This window comes from Nerophis lumbriciformis, linkage group LG02, assembly GCF_033978685.3.
Source record: "Nerophis lumbriciformis linkage group LG02, RoL_Nlum_v2.1, whole genome shotgun sequence".
Taxonomy (NCBI): Eukaryota; Metazoa; Chordata; class Actinopteri; order Syngnathiformes; family Syngnathidae; genus Nerophis; species Nerophis lumbriciformis.
This window is the reverse complement of record NC_084549.2, coordinates 23,188,368-23,204,157: the sequence shown is the minus strand read 5'-3', so window position 1 is coordinate 23,204,157 and position 15,790 is coordinate 23,188,368. Positions and strand designations below refer to the sequence as shown.

The window sequence follows — 15,790 nt, the reverse complement described above, 5'->3', positions numbered from 1 at the left end:
AACCCTGGACCTGCTACATTTGAGAAGCATCGACTTGTCCAGGGTGTATCCTGCCTTCCGCTCGAGTGCATCTGGGATAGGCTGCAGCACCCCCGTCACCCCGAGAGGCACAAGCGGTAGAAAATAGATGGATTGATGATTGATTCTCAAACTACAAAGTACCAAAGGTCAGAGTCATGTATAGGGACAGTAGGTATAGGGGTCACCAAGGACGTGTGCGGTTGTGCCTGGAAGCATGCAATTGCAGTCTTTCTGATGTCGTTTTATATAAACCAAAATAATAAGTCTAAATGTAGTTCTAAACATACTCCAGCTCATAAACCTACAACAAAACATGCTTAAGTATAATTGTGGGACACTTTTGCGGCTGTATTTAATGCAGTATAGAGTGCTATGAATTTGTATACATTTCCCACAATGCATTGCTTTTAGCCATATTAGAAAGCTTTGTTTGTAAACACACTCATTGCTGCTAAAAACATTTACGGGAAAAAGTATGACTTTTGTGTGAAGTATGTCAACTAGGTGGCTGCCTCCAATGTATTGTTTGTAATCACTGCGCTGCATGTCTGTGCTTTTACTTTTGTTTTTCTTAGGTTTTGCTGTGTTGAGTCTGCATAGCTTCCTGATTTGATTGTCACCATACTTGAAGACTGAACTAATGCTGCTTTTTATTGCAACATGTATTAGTTTGGTTTGGATTATTGGTGACACATGCTGAATAGGTGCAATTTTGGAAAAAAAAAGTTTTCTCAAACAAAGTGTATCCACTCACTGTTACTGAGAGTGTGATGTACAGTTCAAGTCTACCTTGTCTATGTATGCTTGCTTACCTCACACAAGTTACTGTTGTCATTCATTAGCACTCCCGCCTTCCCGGCTAACTTTACATCATTTTCTTAGATGCAAGTTAAATACTTCCCGCATTTTTTGGCACAACAGGGCATGTTTACACGACAAATTACTCATCTTCAATTACAAGTAATGACCGATGAGGAAGTGGTGTACAATTTGGCGCCTTGTAGTCACGTGATGGTTTTTGACCAATCAGATTTGACACCGACTTGCCAATACCCTCTCTGTAAGATGGCACGCTGGTCCCATCTAGTGGTGCGCACTGCTCACGAACACCATTTTATTTATTTGAAATATATACATGAAATATGTATGAAAAAAAATCATACCAATACAAATGTACAAACCAACCATTACAAGTTCAAATTTCCCTTGCTGGATTAGTGTTTAACTGAGCTGCAAATAAGAGACATGTTCGAAGCTGACAATCACAAGCTTTGGTAGTACAAACCCCGTTTCCATATGAGTTGGGAAATTGTGTTAAATGTAAATATAAACGGAATACAATGATTTGCAAATCTTTTTCAACCCATATTCAATTGAATGCACTACAAAGACAAGATATTTGATGTTCAAACTCATAAACTTTATTTTTTTTTTGCAAATAATAATTAACTTAGAATTTCATGGCTGCAACATGTGCCAAAGTAGTTGGGAAAGGGCATGTTCACCACTGTGTTACATCACCTTTTCTTTTAACAACACTCAATAAACGATTGGGAACTGAGGAAACTAATTGTTGAAGCTTTGAAAGTGGAATTATTTCCCATTCTTGTTTTATGTAGAGCTTCGGTCGTTCAACAGTCCGGGGTCTCCGCTGTGGTATTTTACGCTTCATAATGCGCCACACATTTTCGATGGGAGACAGGTCTGGACTGCAGGCGGGCCAGGAAAGTACCCGCACTCTTTTTTTACGAAGCCACGCTGTTGTAACACGTGCTGAATGTGGCTTGGCATTGTCTTGCTGAAATAAGCAGGGGCGTCCATGAAAAAGACGGCGCTTAGATGGCAGCATATGTTGTTCCAAAACCTGTATGTACCTTTCAGCATTAATGGTGCCTTCACAGATGTGTAAGTTACCCATGCCTTGGGCACTAATGCACCTCCATACCATCACAGATGCTGGCTTTTGAACTTTGCGTCGATAATAGTCTGGATGGTTCGCTTCCCCTTTGGTCCGGATGACACGATGTCGAATAGTTCCAAAAACAATTTGAAATATGGACTCGTCAGACCACAGAACACTTTTCCACTTTGCAAGAGTCCATCATAGATGATCTTGGGCCCAGAGAAGCCGGCGGCGTTTCTGGATGTTGTTGATAAATGGCTTTCGCTTTGCATAGTAGAGCTTTAACTTGCACTTACAGATGTAGCGACAAACTGTATTTAGTGACAGTGGTTTTCTGAAGTGTTCCTGAGCCCATGTGGTGATATCCTTTAGAGATTGATGTCGGTTTTTGATACAGTGCCGTCTGAGGGATCGAAGGTCACGGTCATTCAATGTTGGTTTCCGGCCATGCCGCTTACGTGGAGTGATTTCTCCAGATTCTCTGAACCTTTTGATGATATTATGGACCGTAGATGTTGAAATCCCTAAGTTTCTTGCAATTGCACTTTGAGAAACGTTGTTCTTAAACTATTTGACTATTTGCTCACGCAGTTGTGGACAAAGGGGTGTACCTTGCCCCTTCCTTTCTTGTGTAAGACTGAGCATTTTTTGGGAAGCTGTTTTTATACCCAATCATGGCACCCACCTGTTCCCAATTAGCTTGCACACCTGTGGGATGTTCCAAATAAGTGTTTGATGAGCATTCCTCAACTTTATGAGTATTTATTGCCACCTTTCCCAACTTCTTTGTCACGTGTTGCTGGCATCAAATTCTAAAGTGAATGATTATTTGCAAAAAAAAAAAAAAGTTTATCAGTTTGAACATCAAATATGTTGTCTTTGTAGCATACTCAACTGAATATGGGTTGAAAATGATTTGCAAATCATTGTATTCCGTTTATATTTACATCTAACACAATTTCCCAACTCATATGGAAACGGGGTTTGTAAAAACAGTAGGCCTTAGCAAAATCTTTTTAAGGTGGTACTTGGTGTAAAGTACGTTTTGCACAAAAAGTGCATGAAAAAGGGTCATTTCTGTTTCTGTTTCTGTTTAGTCTTTATTTGAATGGACAATGCACAGAAACATAAAGCTCAAAGACAGATATGTTCTGCACCAGATTACAGCTAAATAGCTCATTTCCATCTGCAGTCCCGGGCTACCTAAATTAAAGAGATACAAATAACATGCAATACAATTATAAGAATAAAATTATACTTTAGCATGTAATCAAATTAACAAAAGTCAAAAAATGCCCTTTCATTGACACATACTTATTATACAATACAACCACACCTCATTTACGTCATCACACAAAGACAATACATGCTCTTGTTCACATCTGTCATCATTAATAAAACACAACCATGATTTTAACACACACACCTCACAACTTACAACAAAATGTTCTCATGCATAAGTATATTACACATTGAGTTGACATGTCAAACATAGTGTCCACCTCAGTGACCGGGTGAGCAGCTTTGATTGCGCCAAAGCCACTTTTTAACTTCAATTGTGAATGAAGAGTTAGACTTTTTAAGTTTGTTGGGAGGTTGTTCCATTCCTTTATGGCTTTATATGAAAAGGCTGTGCAAAAGAGGTTTTACATCTGGGTACGCTACACTGCCCCCTAGTGGAGGCTCGTGTGTTTCTAGTGGTCACAGTAGATGTAAACTGGACAAAGTGCTTAAGTGGCGCTGGTGCACTGTTATTTAGGATTCCATGGGCCATTCGTATTGATGCTAATCTTTGAATGTGAGCAAAATGTAACAATCTATATTTTTGGAGAAGTAAACAGTGATGGTGGTGTTGTGGTTTTCGGTCAAGGATTTTGAGCGATTGTTTGTGCAAGGATTCCATTGGCCTCAGTGTCATTTTGCTTGCCTGGGACCAACATGTTGTACAATAATAAAAACGAGACATTGGACATTTGGTCAGGATGCCACCCGAACGCCTGCATAGGGAGGTGTTTATCACACGTCCGACCGGTAGGAGGCCACGGGGAAGACCCAGGACACGTTGGGAAGACTATAGCTGTGTCCCAATTCAGGGTCTGCATCCTTCGAAGGGCGAATTTGAAGGCCGCTTATGTCACAACGCTGTCCGAAGGCTGTCCCAATTCATTCAAATTCGAAGGCTTCTCCATATGCAGCTGACGAATGCGCCCTCCTTTTCCCTGTATTCGGAGGATGCACCGCGACTATCCTTCGTGGCCTCCCATATCCCAAGATGCTTTGCGCGCCTTTGTTCAACCCGGATCTTTTTGACGATGGCGGCAAATACAAGCTGCGGCACCGGCACTGGCAGCGAATACACTTTCAACCGGGAAATCCTCCGCAGGCTAGACTGTCCCGTTTAACAACGGGTGACGCATCCTTCGGAGGTGCCTCCGAAGGTCCAGCCTTCTGAGGCTGCGTAGGCCGGGTCCTCCGAAGGATGCAGACCCTGAATTGGGACACAGCTTATGTCTCCCGGCTGGCCTGGGAACGCCTCGGGATCCCCCGGGAGGAGTTGGACGAAGTGGCTGGGGAGAGGGAGGTCTGGGCTTCCCTGCTTAGGCTGCTGCCCCCGAGATCCGACCTCGGATAAGCGGAAGAAAATGGATGGATGGATGGATGGGTGGCATAATCATTGCATTTAAATAAGTTTGAGCTGCCTCCAGTGTTAATGAATTCCTGATACATTTGAACATTTTTATGTTGTACTTAAGACTCTGGCACATCTGTTTGATAACTGACAGGACACTTCATATGATTTTTTTAACCACAAAAATATTAATATTAATATTAATTAATATTAAAAATTAATATAAATATAATGGCAAATTTCCCAGACATCCCGGCGTCAAAAAAAATGTCAGGAACATATTGAACTTTATGTTTTAATTACGTATGTCAGTTATTTTTAGTGAACACTTTATTTACCTCGATTTTGTTTCACTGTAAAACATATACCAAATTAAATTCAAGTTTAACTGAAAACAAGGATCACAAACGTTCCACATAAATAAAAAAAAGTGTGATTGTTTTTTGTAACGGTGAGGTGCTTAAACAAAATATTTTTGTAATGGTGAGGTGCTTAAAAGAATTGCTTAAGGCCCCTGCGATGAGGTGGCGACTTGTCCAGGGTGTACCCCGCCTTCCGCCTGAATGCAGCTGAGATAGGCTCCAGCGACCCCGTAAGGGACAAGCGGTAGAAAAATGGATGGATGGATGGATGGAAAAGTTGTGTAGTGACTTGTATTGTTCCAATGTAATATTATGACAACAATATCACAATAGGGCGAAGTGATGTGACTGATCTATCCATCCATCCATTTTCTACCGCTTGTCCCTTTCGGGGTCACGGGGGTGCTGGAGCCTATCTCAGCTGCATTCCGGCGGAAAGCGGGGTACACCCTGGACAAGTCGCCACCTCATCGCAGGGCCACAGACAACATTCACACACTAGGGCCAATTTTTAGTGTTGCCAATCAACCTATCCCCAGGTGCATGTCTTTGGAGGTGGGAGGAACCACGCAGTCACGGGGAGAACATGCAAACTCCACACAGAAAGATCCCAAGCGCAGGTTCGAACCCCGGACCTTCGTATTGTGAGGCACACGTACTAACCCCTGTTCCACTGTGCTGAGAGTGGATATATTCACATTTAAAGAGCAACTGCAGTGTGTTCTACAATAATGTATTTGTTTATATAGTTTTATAACTATTTGTACATTACATTTCTGCGGCGCCACTTTTCTTTGATTTATCATCACCTGTCTTTCAATTCTTGACCACTTTCTCAGCAAGAATATGATATGACAAGATACTATTGCGAGACGGTTAACGATTTGATAAATTAAAATGACACTTGTGTAATTTTTGTATTTTATTTCTTATGCCTTTAACATACTCCTCAAACTGATTTTTTTTTAGCAGTGAAAGACTACAACATACAATAAAAAAATTGACAATGTGAGGGTTGCTTGTATTACAGGTATTGTGTAATATAGGAATTGGTGCAGTTGAAATGCATTTATTTCACTAAAATAACCTTTGCATATTATAAAGGACACATGCAAGTGATTTGTACTGTGACTCGACAGCAGAGGGAGCTAGTGGCATTTACAGTATTGATGAATAAATACTGTATATTATTTGACAATTCAGAAGCATGACTGTTGACAGTGTGAGCAGTGCACTAGTAGGTGAAATGCATTGAGGGGTTATAGTTTGATCAAGTAAGTTAAATTGGAGAGGCTGGATGATGCTTATTCTTGCAGGAGAGCACTCTCTCATGTGGAGTGTGACTCTTAAGAGCTGCCATCAAGTGTTCCAGCTTGACACCATTTAACAGCTGCCTCTGGACTTTATGGGTCAATTGAAAAGCTGCAGTCTGTGTAAAGGTGCGACAAGATAATTGTTCTTTATAAAGCAGGCTGTACATTTATGCAAATGACCCAACTTCAGGCAAATCTATTTATTAGGAGCAATTGGACACACAATATTTTAGGGGTTTGTATCAGCAATAATTTTGACACCTGTTTTTAATTAAGTTTTAGTTATATTAATATATATTTAGTTATAGTCATATTTTAGTCATCTAAATTATTTTAGTTTTATTCCAGTTTTAGTCGACGAAATTCCGAAACATTTTGTCGACTAAAATATAAAGTATAGCGTACAACGCATTTTTGAAGTTGTCTTGAAAGCACTTTTATTAATTATTATTGCAGAGCGTCTCCAAAACTAATTTTACAACAAGACCTGCACTCCATGAATATTTCAATAAGTACAATGTACACTAAACCTTATTGTGTGTTATTGTTTTAGGTGAAATTTAGCTTTTTTTTTTCTTCCAAAAGTTGAATAATACATGACTAAAATGGTCACTTGAAGAAACAAACTAGTTTTATTCCACAAAACCCAAAACCAGTGAAGTTGGCACGTTGTGTAATTCATAAATAAAAACAGAATACAATGAGTTGCAAATCCTTTTCAACTTATATTAAATTAAATACACTGCAAAGACAAGATATTTAATGTTCGAACTGAGAAATTAAATTTAATATAATGGCAGCAAAACATTGCAAAAATGTTGGCACAGGGGCATTTTTACCACTTTGTTACATGGCCTTTCCTTTTAACAACACTCAGTAAATGTTTGGGAGACCCATTTTTTAAACTTTTCAGGTAGAATTCTTTCCCAATTTTGCTTGATGTACATATATATATATATATATATATATATATATATATATATATATATATATATATATATATATATATATATATATATATATATATATATATATATATATATATATTGTACATGTATATACATGTTTATATATATATATATATATATATTTATATATATACATGTACAGTATATATATATATACACACGTGTGTATACATATATATATGTATACACACATATGTATGTATATATATATATATATATATATATATATATATATATATATATATATATATATATATGTATATATATATATATATATATATATATATATATATATATATATATATATATATATATATATATATATAATATTTATATATATATAAAAGGGAGGTTTAAGGGTTTATGGGGACAGTAGAATGATGGAGCTAATGAAGTGGCTGCAGAGTGGAAGTTGTGAACAAGTGAGAAATCAATACACAGATCGGTCACCCTGGAGGTCTGTAATTTAACTAAGACGTTAAGATGCGTTTTTTGCCAACTGTTACCTCACCCCCAACCCCACTCTAAAGTTTCTCAGAGGGAACTTGCTGAAGCCATTAATCCAATAAACTGCTGTTGGTTGCTCTATTCTGGACAGCCGCTTGCCTCTTCAGATGAGCTGTGTTTGCTCTGAGGATGCATTGGAAAGTTAATTTAACTTGACTGCTGAGGTCCTTGAAACAAGTACTGTAGTCACTTATTGGAGTCAATATCAAGCCCTCATCCAATGTCCTGCAGGATGAGTCCAATGGCAAAGTGAGGGCTTCACTTTACTATGTTGTTGGCATTTATTGTTTTCATCGGAAGGAGACGGGAGAAAAGCAATCCCCGCTTTTCTGTTTACATGAATATTAATCACTTTAACATTAATATTCATAGCTGTATTAGAATAAATTGACTTTTTCATTAAATGCACAGTCAGTGAATTGACAAAAGCTGATTATTTCTGATCCTTTTTGATGAAGTGAAAGTTAAAAAGTAACCCGAAAGGCCTTCAGCATTTCTAGTCATTCAACAGCTAGATGACGGTTATGCGGGTGACCTGCTGGTTAAAGGGGAACTACACTTTAGTTGGAATTTTGCAATCAATATGAAAGACATGATGATGGATGCATTTTTTTATGCATTCTAAATATTAAATAAATGCAATCAAAAGTCCACTTACAATGGAGACTGTGGAAGCTGCTATGGATGGGAATTGATAAGATTTTTCCAGTTCCGATTCCACTTTCGATTCTGCTTAACGATTCGCTTCTCTATCAATCAATCAATCAATCAATCAAAGTTTACTTATATAGCCCTAAATCACGAGTGTCTCAAAGGGCTGCACAAGCCACAACGACATCCTCGGCTCAGATCCCACATCAGGGCAAGAAAAAACTCAACCCAGTTGGATTGACTTTCGATTCTGCTTAACGATTTGCTTTTCTAACGGTTCTCTTACCGATTCTTATTTGGAAAAAAAGAAAAAAAGGTGGATTAGCCTAAATTTTGTTGAGTTTAGAGGTAACATGACCTTAGAAAGCCTACAGTGAGGTCGTATACGCAGCATAGAAGGAAAAAAAATGACTTAAATATTATAAATATTCTTCTGTAGAATTTAACAAAATAAATCATGTGGAAATTACACAAGAATGTAGCATTAGTAACATGTCATATTCACTTATTACATGCAAAGTGAGATATGTCAAGCCTTTATTCATACTTGCCAACCTTGAGACCTCCAATTTCGGGAGGTGGGGGGTGGTGGGTGGGTGCGGGGTGTGTGGTTGGGGCGGGGACGTGGTTGGGGGCGTGGTTAAGAGGGGAGGAGTATATTTACAGCTAGAATTCACCAAGTCAAGTATTTCATATATATATATATATATATATATATATATATATATATATATATATATATATATATACATATATATATATGCATATGTATGTATATATGTATATATATGCATATATATATATATATATACATATATATATGCATATGTATGTATATATATATATATATATATATATATATGCATATGTATATATATATATATATATATATATATATATATATATATATATATACATACATATGCATATATATATATACATATATATATGCATATGTATGTATATATGTATATATATGCATATATATATATACATATATATATGCATATGTATGTATATATATATATATATATATATATATATATATATATATATATATACATATGCATATATATATATATATATATATAAAAGAAATAATTGACTTTCAGTGAATTCTAGCTATATATATATATATATATATATATATATATATATATATATATATATATATATATATATATATATATAAATAAATAAAAGAAATACTTGAATTTCAGTGTTCATTTATTTACACACACATAACACCAGAGGTGGGTAGTAATGCGCTACATATACTCCGTTACATCTACTTGAGTAACTTTTGGGATAAATTGTACTTCTAAGAGTAGTTTTAATGCAACTTACTTTTACTTTTACTTGAGTATATTTATAGAGAAGAAACGCTACTTTTACTCCGCTACTTTTACTCCGCTACTTTTATCTACATTCAGCTCGCTACTCGCTACTAATTTTTATCGATCTGTTAATGCACGCTTTGTTTGTTTTGGTCTGTCAGACAGACCTTCGAAGTGCCTGCGTTACTGGTGACGTTTCACTCCGTTCCACCAATAAAATGCAGTCACTAGTGACGTTTGACTCCGTTCCACCAATCAGATGCAGTCACTGGTGACGTTGGACCAATCAAACAGAGCCAGGCGGTCACATGACCTGACTTAAACAAGTTGAAAAACTTATTGGGGTGTTACCATTTAGTGGTCAATTGTACGGAATATGTACTGTACTGTGCAATCTACTAATACAAGTTTCAATCAATCAATCAAAAGTGTGAAGGAAAAAAGACACTTTTATTTCAAACGTACATCCCGTCACAAGCCTAAAGACTGACTGCACAGTTCCTGTCTTCACAATAAAAGTGCCGCTCCATCGCGCCTGCGCTTTCAAAATAAGAGTCTCCGAAAGCCAGCGCAAACAAGCTAGCAAGCTACGGAATTTGCCGCCAATGTATTTCTTGTAAAGTGTGTGAAAACGAATATGGAAGCTGGACAAATAAGATACCAAAAACCAACCACTTTCATGTGGTATTAGACAGAAAGGAGGAACTGTTTTTCTCCTGCATTTGAAAACGTGGACGTTAAGCACTGCTGTCTGATTACAATCAATGCAAGTCATCAGAATCAGGTAATACACCAACTTATATTCTTGTCTTCATGAAAGAAAGGAATCTATATGTGTTAAACATGCATGTATATTCATTAAAACACCTTTAACATGTAAACAAAAACGGCAAAATAAATAAATATAAATGATATACTGTATATATCAATGTATGTGTATATATGTATATATATATATATATATATATATATATATATATATATATATATATATATATATATATATATATATATATGATATGTGTGTGTATGTTACTCATTAGTTACTCAGTACTTGAGTAGTTTTTTCACAACATACTTTTTACTTTTACTCAAGTAAATATTTGGGTGACTACTCATTACTTTTACTTGAGTAATAAATCTCTAAAGTAACAGTACTCTTACTTGAGTACAATTTCTGGCTACTCTACCCACCTCTGCATAACACTCATCTACTCATTCTTGAGTTAAGGGTTGAATTGTCCATCCTGCGATGAGGTGGCGACTTGTCCAGGGTGTACCCCGCCTTCCGCCCGATTGTAGCTGAGATAGGCTCCAGCGCCCCCCGCAACCCCAAAGGGAATAAGCGGTAGAAAATGGATGGATGGATGGATGGATGGATGTTCTATTCTCTGTCACTATCTTTCTAACCATGCTGAACACCCTCTCTGATGATGCAATGCTGTGTGGCACGCACAAAAGTGCTTTCATCAAATGCACTAGATGGCAGTATTGTCCTGTTTAAGAGTGTCACAACATTGCTGTTTACGGCAGACGGACTGCTTTACTGTAGACTTTCTTTATATTGTGGGAAAGCGGACTCAGGTCCGCATGGAGCTGGAGGGGGCGTTGCCTCCAGCTCCGCCTGAATTTCGGGAGATTTTCGGGAGAAAATTTGTCCCGGGAGGTTTTCGGGAGAGGCGCTGAATTTCGGGAGTCTCCTGGAAAATCTGGGAGGGTTGGCAAGTATGCTTTATTTGTTATAATGTTGATGATTATGGCTTACAGTTTATGACAACCTTGAATTGAAAATCTCAGAAAATGTGCAATTTCAAAAAGTGTAAGCCAAAATCATCAAAATGATAATAAAGACTTGACATATCTCGTTGTGCAGTAGAAATGGATGGATGGATGAAGTTAATGTCACATATTAGTTTCACATTTGAAGTTAATTGCTGACATGAATGGACTTATACAAGTGAAACTCAAAAAATGTGAATATCATGTACAATATAATGACGGAGTGAAAATCCGGTAAGAGGAAAACATGAAACTTTTCTCTGACTACAATTAAAGGCCTACTGAAATGCGATTTTCTTATTTAAACGGGGATAGCAGGTCCATTCTATGTGTCATACTTGATCATTTCGCGATATTGCTATATTTTTGCTGAAAGGATTTAGTAGAGAACATCGACGATAAAGTTCGCAACTTTTGGTCGCTGATAAAAAAGCCTTGCCTGTACCGGAAGTAGCAGACGAGTAGCGTGACGTCACAGGTTGTGGAGCTCCTCACATCTGCACATTGTTTACAATCATGGCCACCAGCAGCGAGAGCGATTCGGATCGAGAAAGCGACGATTTCCCCATTAATTTGAGCGAGGATGAAAGATTCGTGGATGAGGAAAGTGAGAGTGAAGGACTAGAGGGCAGTGGGAGCGATTCAGATAGGGAAGATGCTGTGAGAGGCGGGTGGGACCTGATATTCAGCTGGGAATGACTAAAACAGTAAATAAACACAAGACATATATATACTCTATTAGCCACAACACAACCAGGCTTATATTTAATATGCCACAAATTAATCCCGCATAACAAACACCTCCCCCCTCCCGTCCATATAACCCGCCAATACAACTCAAACACCTGCACAACACCCTCAATCCCACAGCCCAAAGTACCGTTCACCTCCCCAAAGTTCATACAGCACATATATTTCCCCAAAGTCCCCAAAGTTACGTACGTGACATGCACATAGCGGCACGCACGTACGGGCAAGCGATCAAATGTTTGGAAGCGTACTCACGGTACCGTGTCTGCGTATCCAACTCAAAGTCCTCCTGGTAAGAGTCTCTGTTGTCCCAGTTCTCCACAGGCCAATGGTAAAGATTGACTGTCATCTTCCGGGAATGTAAACAATGAAACACCGGCTGTGTTTGTGTTGCTGAAGTCGGCCGCAATACACCGCTTCCCTCCTACAGCTTTCTTCTTTGCTGTCTCCATTGTTCTTTGAACAAATTGCAAAAGATTCACCAACACAGATGTCCAGAATACTGTGGAATTTTGCGATGAAAACAGACGACTTAATAGCTGGCCACCATGCTGTCTCAAAATGTCCTCTACAATCCGCGACGTCACGCGCTGACGTCATCATACCGAGACGTTTTCAGCAGGATATGTCGCGCGAAATTTAAAATTGCACTTTAGTAAACTAACCCGGCCGTATTGGCATGTGTTGCAATGTTAAGGTTTCATCATTGATATATAAACTATCAGACTGCGTGGTCGGTAGTAGTGGGCTTCAGCAGCCCTTTAAACATTCACCTACCGAAAATCAGGAGTGTCCACTGTAGCAAATAGACCAAAAACGTAGTCGCTGCTCGATGACGTTCATCAAGCGGCAGACGTGAACTGAGGCGAGGACTGCCCGCCTCTGAGCCAGTCAGAATCTGTTTCTCGTCGTGTTCATCTAAATGAGAATATGCAGAAGGCCAGATTTGACATTATTCGCCCACATTTAAGGGTTGCTCCACCAAAAGTGGACCTTTTTTCACTTAAACGTTTGAGAGTACGGCCTTAAAAGAATAGAATAATATAATGTACTTTCTCCTGTAGATTTTGTAATAAAATGTAGTCGTCTTCCAACGTCTAACAATCTGTTCCATTACTTAATCAATAAAACACATTTAAAAAAAATCTATTTTAAAAACACCTAATTTCCTTCCTTCCCATATGTTCTGTAAAATGTAACAGCAAAGAGAACATTTGTATTGATGAAAGTCAAGTCATGAGAGTCAGGAAAAATAAAGTGTTGCCCTCAAGTACCTCAACAGTTGGTATGGATGAGTTGCTGCAAGTCACAAGTGATAAAGTAGATGTTTTGCACGAGACGGCATGTTCATTAAAACCATGTTTTTCATCATATTGATATGTCACCAAGGAGCTTTTAGAGCTGTTGGCAATGTGGACCTACAGTATGTGCTCCGGCACAAAACAACACTGGAGATCACATCTGTGTGCTTTGATTGTGCAGCAGATAGAAAATGTTTGTGCAAGAATAACAACGCAGCAAAGTGTAAAAGGACACATGGACTCTTTTCAACCTTTCTGGTAGAATTCTTATTAGATGCTGATTTGTTAGTCACAAGGAATAATGTCGCGTGGAAGCACATATTATTAGCATAAACATTGTCTTGAAAGTTGACAATAATGCAGTAGAAGAAGAGGACTTGCATTTGAACAAATACAAACACAACACAGCAACGAAAAGAGGACAGTGCTGCAGCTATCGATTATTTTTGTTATCCAGTAATCTATCGATTAGTTTGTCCGATTGATCTATTTATAACTTCAATGTGTAGTTTAGGAAAAATAGTTGATATAAACAGCAAGTTTGTTTTAGCTTACCATAACCTTCATTCTTTTTTTCTTCTAATAAATAGACAACGTCAACATCGACATTACCATATTTTCAGGACTATAAGCAGCTACTTTTTTCAAACGCTTTGAACCCTGCGGCCTTATAAATCACAGACGGAGACACTGATAAGGTGTGTTGGTGTGTGTTTGTGCTAGGGCGCCATCTTTTGGATGAGTTTGCTCACTGCAGGTGCTGCAGGTTGAAAATGTACTTCTGGTTCAAGTCACAAAAAGGAAGTAGCCGTCCATAGCGTTTCTGCTCAAAATTATTCTTCATTCATCACTCCAAGCAACGTTTGTAAGTTTTACAATATAACTAAAACCATTCATACTTACTAAACCGTCCCATGTGTGATGTCTGCACGAATGTTTTCATGCATATTTTTAAGCGCTATTGTAATGTAATCAAGATAGCGTCGTTAGCATTAGTAAACGTGCTAACACATGTATAAGTGTCTGTGTTAGTAATATTAACTTACAATGGCATTTTGTACTATTTGAGTTTCAAAAATTCCCAAAAACATCACTGTGGAGTTATTGAGTCTGTTTAGCTGAAAGGAGAGCTAGCATTTGCAGCTTGTGGGTCCATAATGATGACTTCTGTTTTTTTTTTTATCAGTTTAGATGACATATATGCTGAGTAAGAAGGACCATCAAGACAGAATAGAAATATTAACAAGTTTTACTAAAGCTTTAGGAGACGCCCACTGCTCCCCTCACCTCCCATGGGGTGAACAAGGGAATGGGTCAAATGCAGAGGACACATTTCACCACACCTAGTGTGTGTGTGACAGTCATTAGTACTTTAACTTGAACTTTAACCAGTCCAATCGTCCTTTCATATCGACATCTCCAAATGGTCTAACATTCAAACGGGAAAAGACAACTTATTGAATACGAAAACAGCCCCATCCCTGTCCAGTAAGGAATGCCTCCCCCTTCTCCAACACTGATAAGATAAGGAGGGGAATGTATCTCTGCCACATTCCAATGCCTAAGACACTACACAGACATCTGCAGACAAAGAGAAACAAGTATACAGAGTATAAATAGAAAAATACTATCTGATCCAAACATGACTATGAATAAAGAAAGAACTCTTAAACATATATGCATTCTCCACAGTAGCCATACCAAAGACTATAAAAATGGGACCCATTACCTCCACTCGGCATCAAGGGATGGAATTGGGGGTTGAATCACCAAAATGATTCCCGGGCGCGGCCACTGCTGCTGCTCACTGCTCCCCTCACCTCCCAGGAGGTGATCAAGGGTGATGGGTCAAATGCAGAGAATAATTTCGCCACACCTAGTGTGTGTGTGTGTGTGACAATCATGGGTACTTTAACTTTAACTAATTGCTAAACAGAGACAGGTGTGTTCAAAAATGCACACAGGAAGTGGAAAAAACAGGGAGGAAGGAGCGCTGAGACAAAAACAATAATTATATACAGCGTGTGACCTGTCATGACAATACCACTAGTCATGTATGTTGCCGAATTGTTAAGAGTTGGAGCCTGTTTCAATTCCATTTGATTGCCCTCACCTGGAGATGAGCAACCATAGTGATGTAAAAGTGTCTCTTGTGGTCCTTCAATATTTGACTACACACCTCTATTCATACAAGCGCGTGTGTGTGTGCGCGTGTGTGTGTAGCGTCACAGAGGAGGTTGATCCTCCTCCGTGCTCACACATAAAAGTC

At 38.2% G+C, this 15,790-nt stretch overlaps 1 protein-coding gene and 1 long non-coding RNA gene across 2 annotated transcripts in view; one reads left to right on the top strand and one right to left on the bottom strand.

The window, feature by feature from the left end:
- LOC133605661 (uncharacterized) overlaps nt 1-997 on the bottom strand; it is a 67,489-nt gene extending 66,492 nt beyond the window's left edge. Inside the window, exon 1 of the long non-coding RNA XR_009815164.1 lies at nt 834-997. This is a non-coding gene — a long non-coding RNA (uncharacterized lncRNA). The remainder of the gene's footprint in view (nt 1-833) is intronic.
- Nucleotides 1-15,790, top strand: part of slc35f3b (solute carrier family 35 member F3b) — a 137,307-nt gene that overhangs the window by 31,793 nt on the left and 89,724 nt on the right. The window lies entirely within an intron of this gene.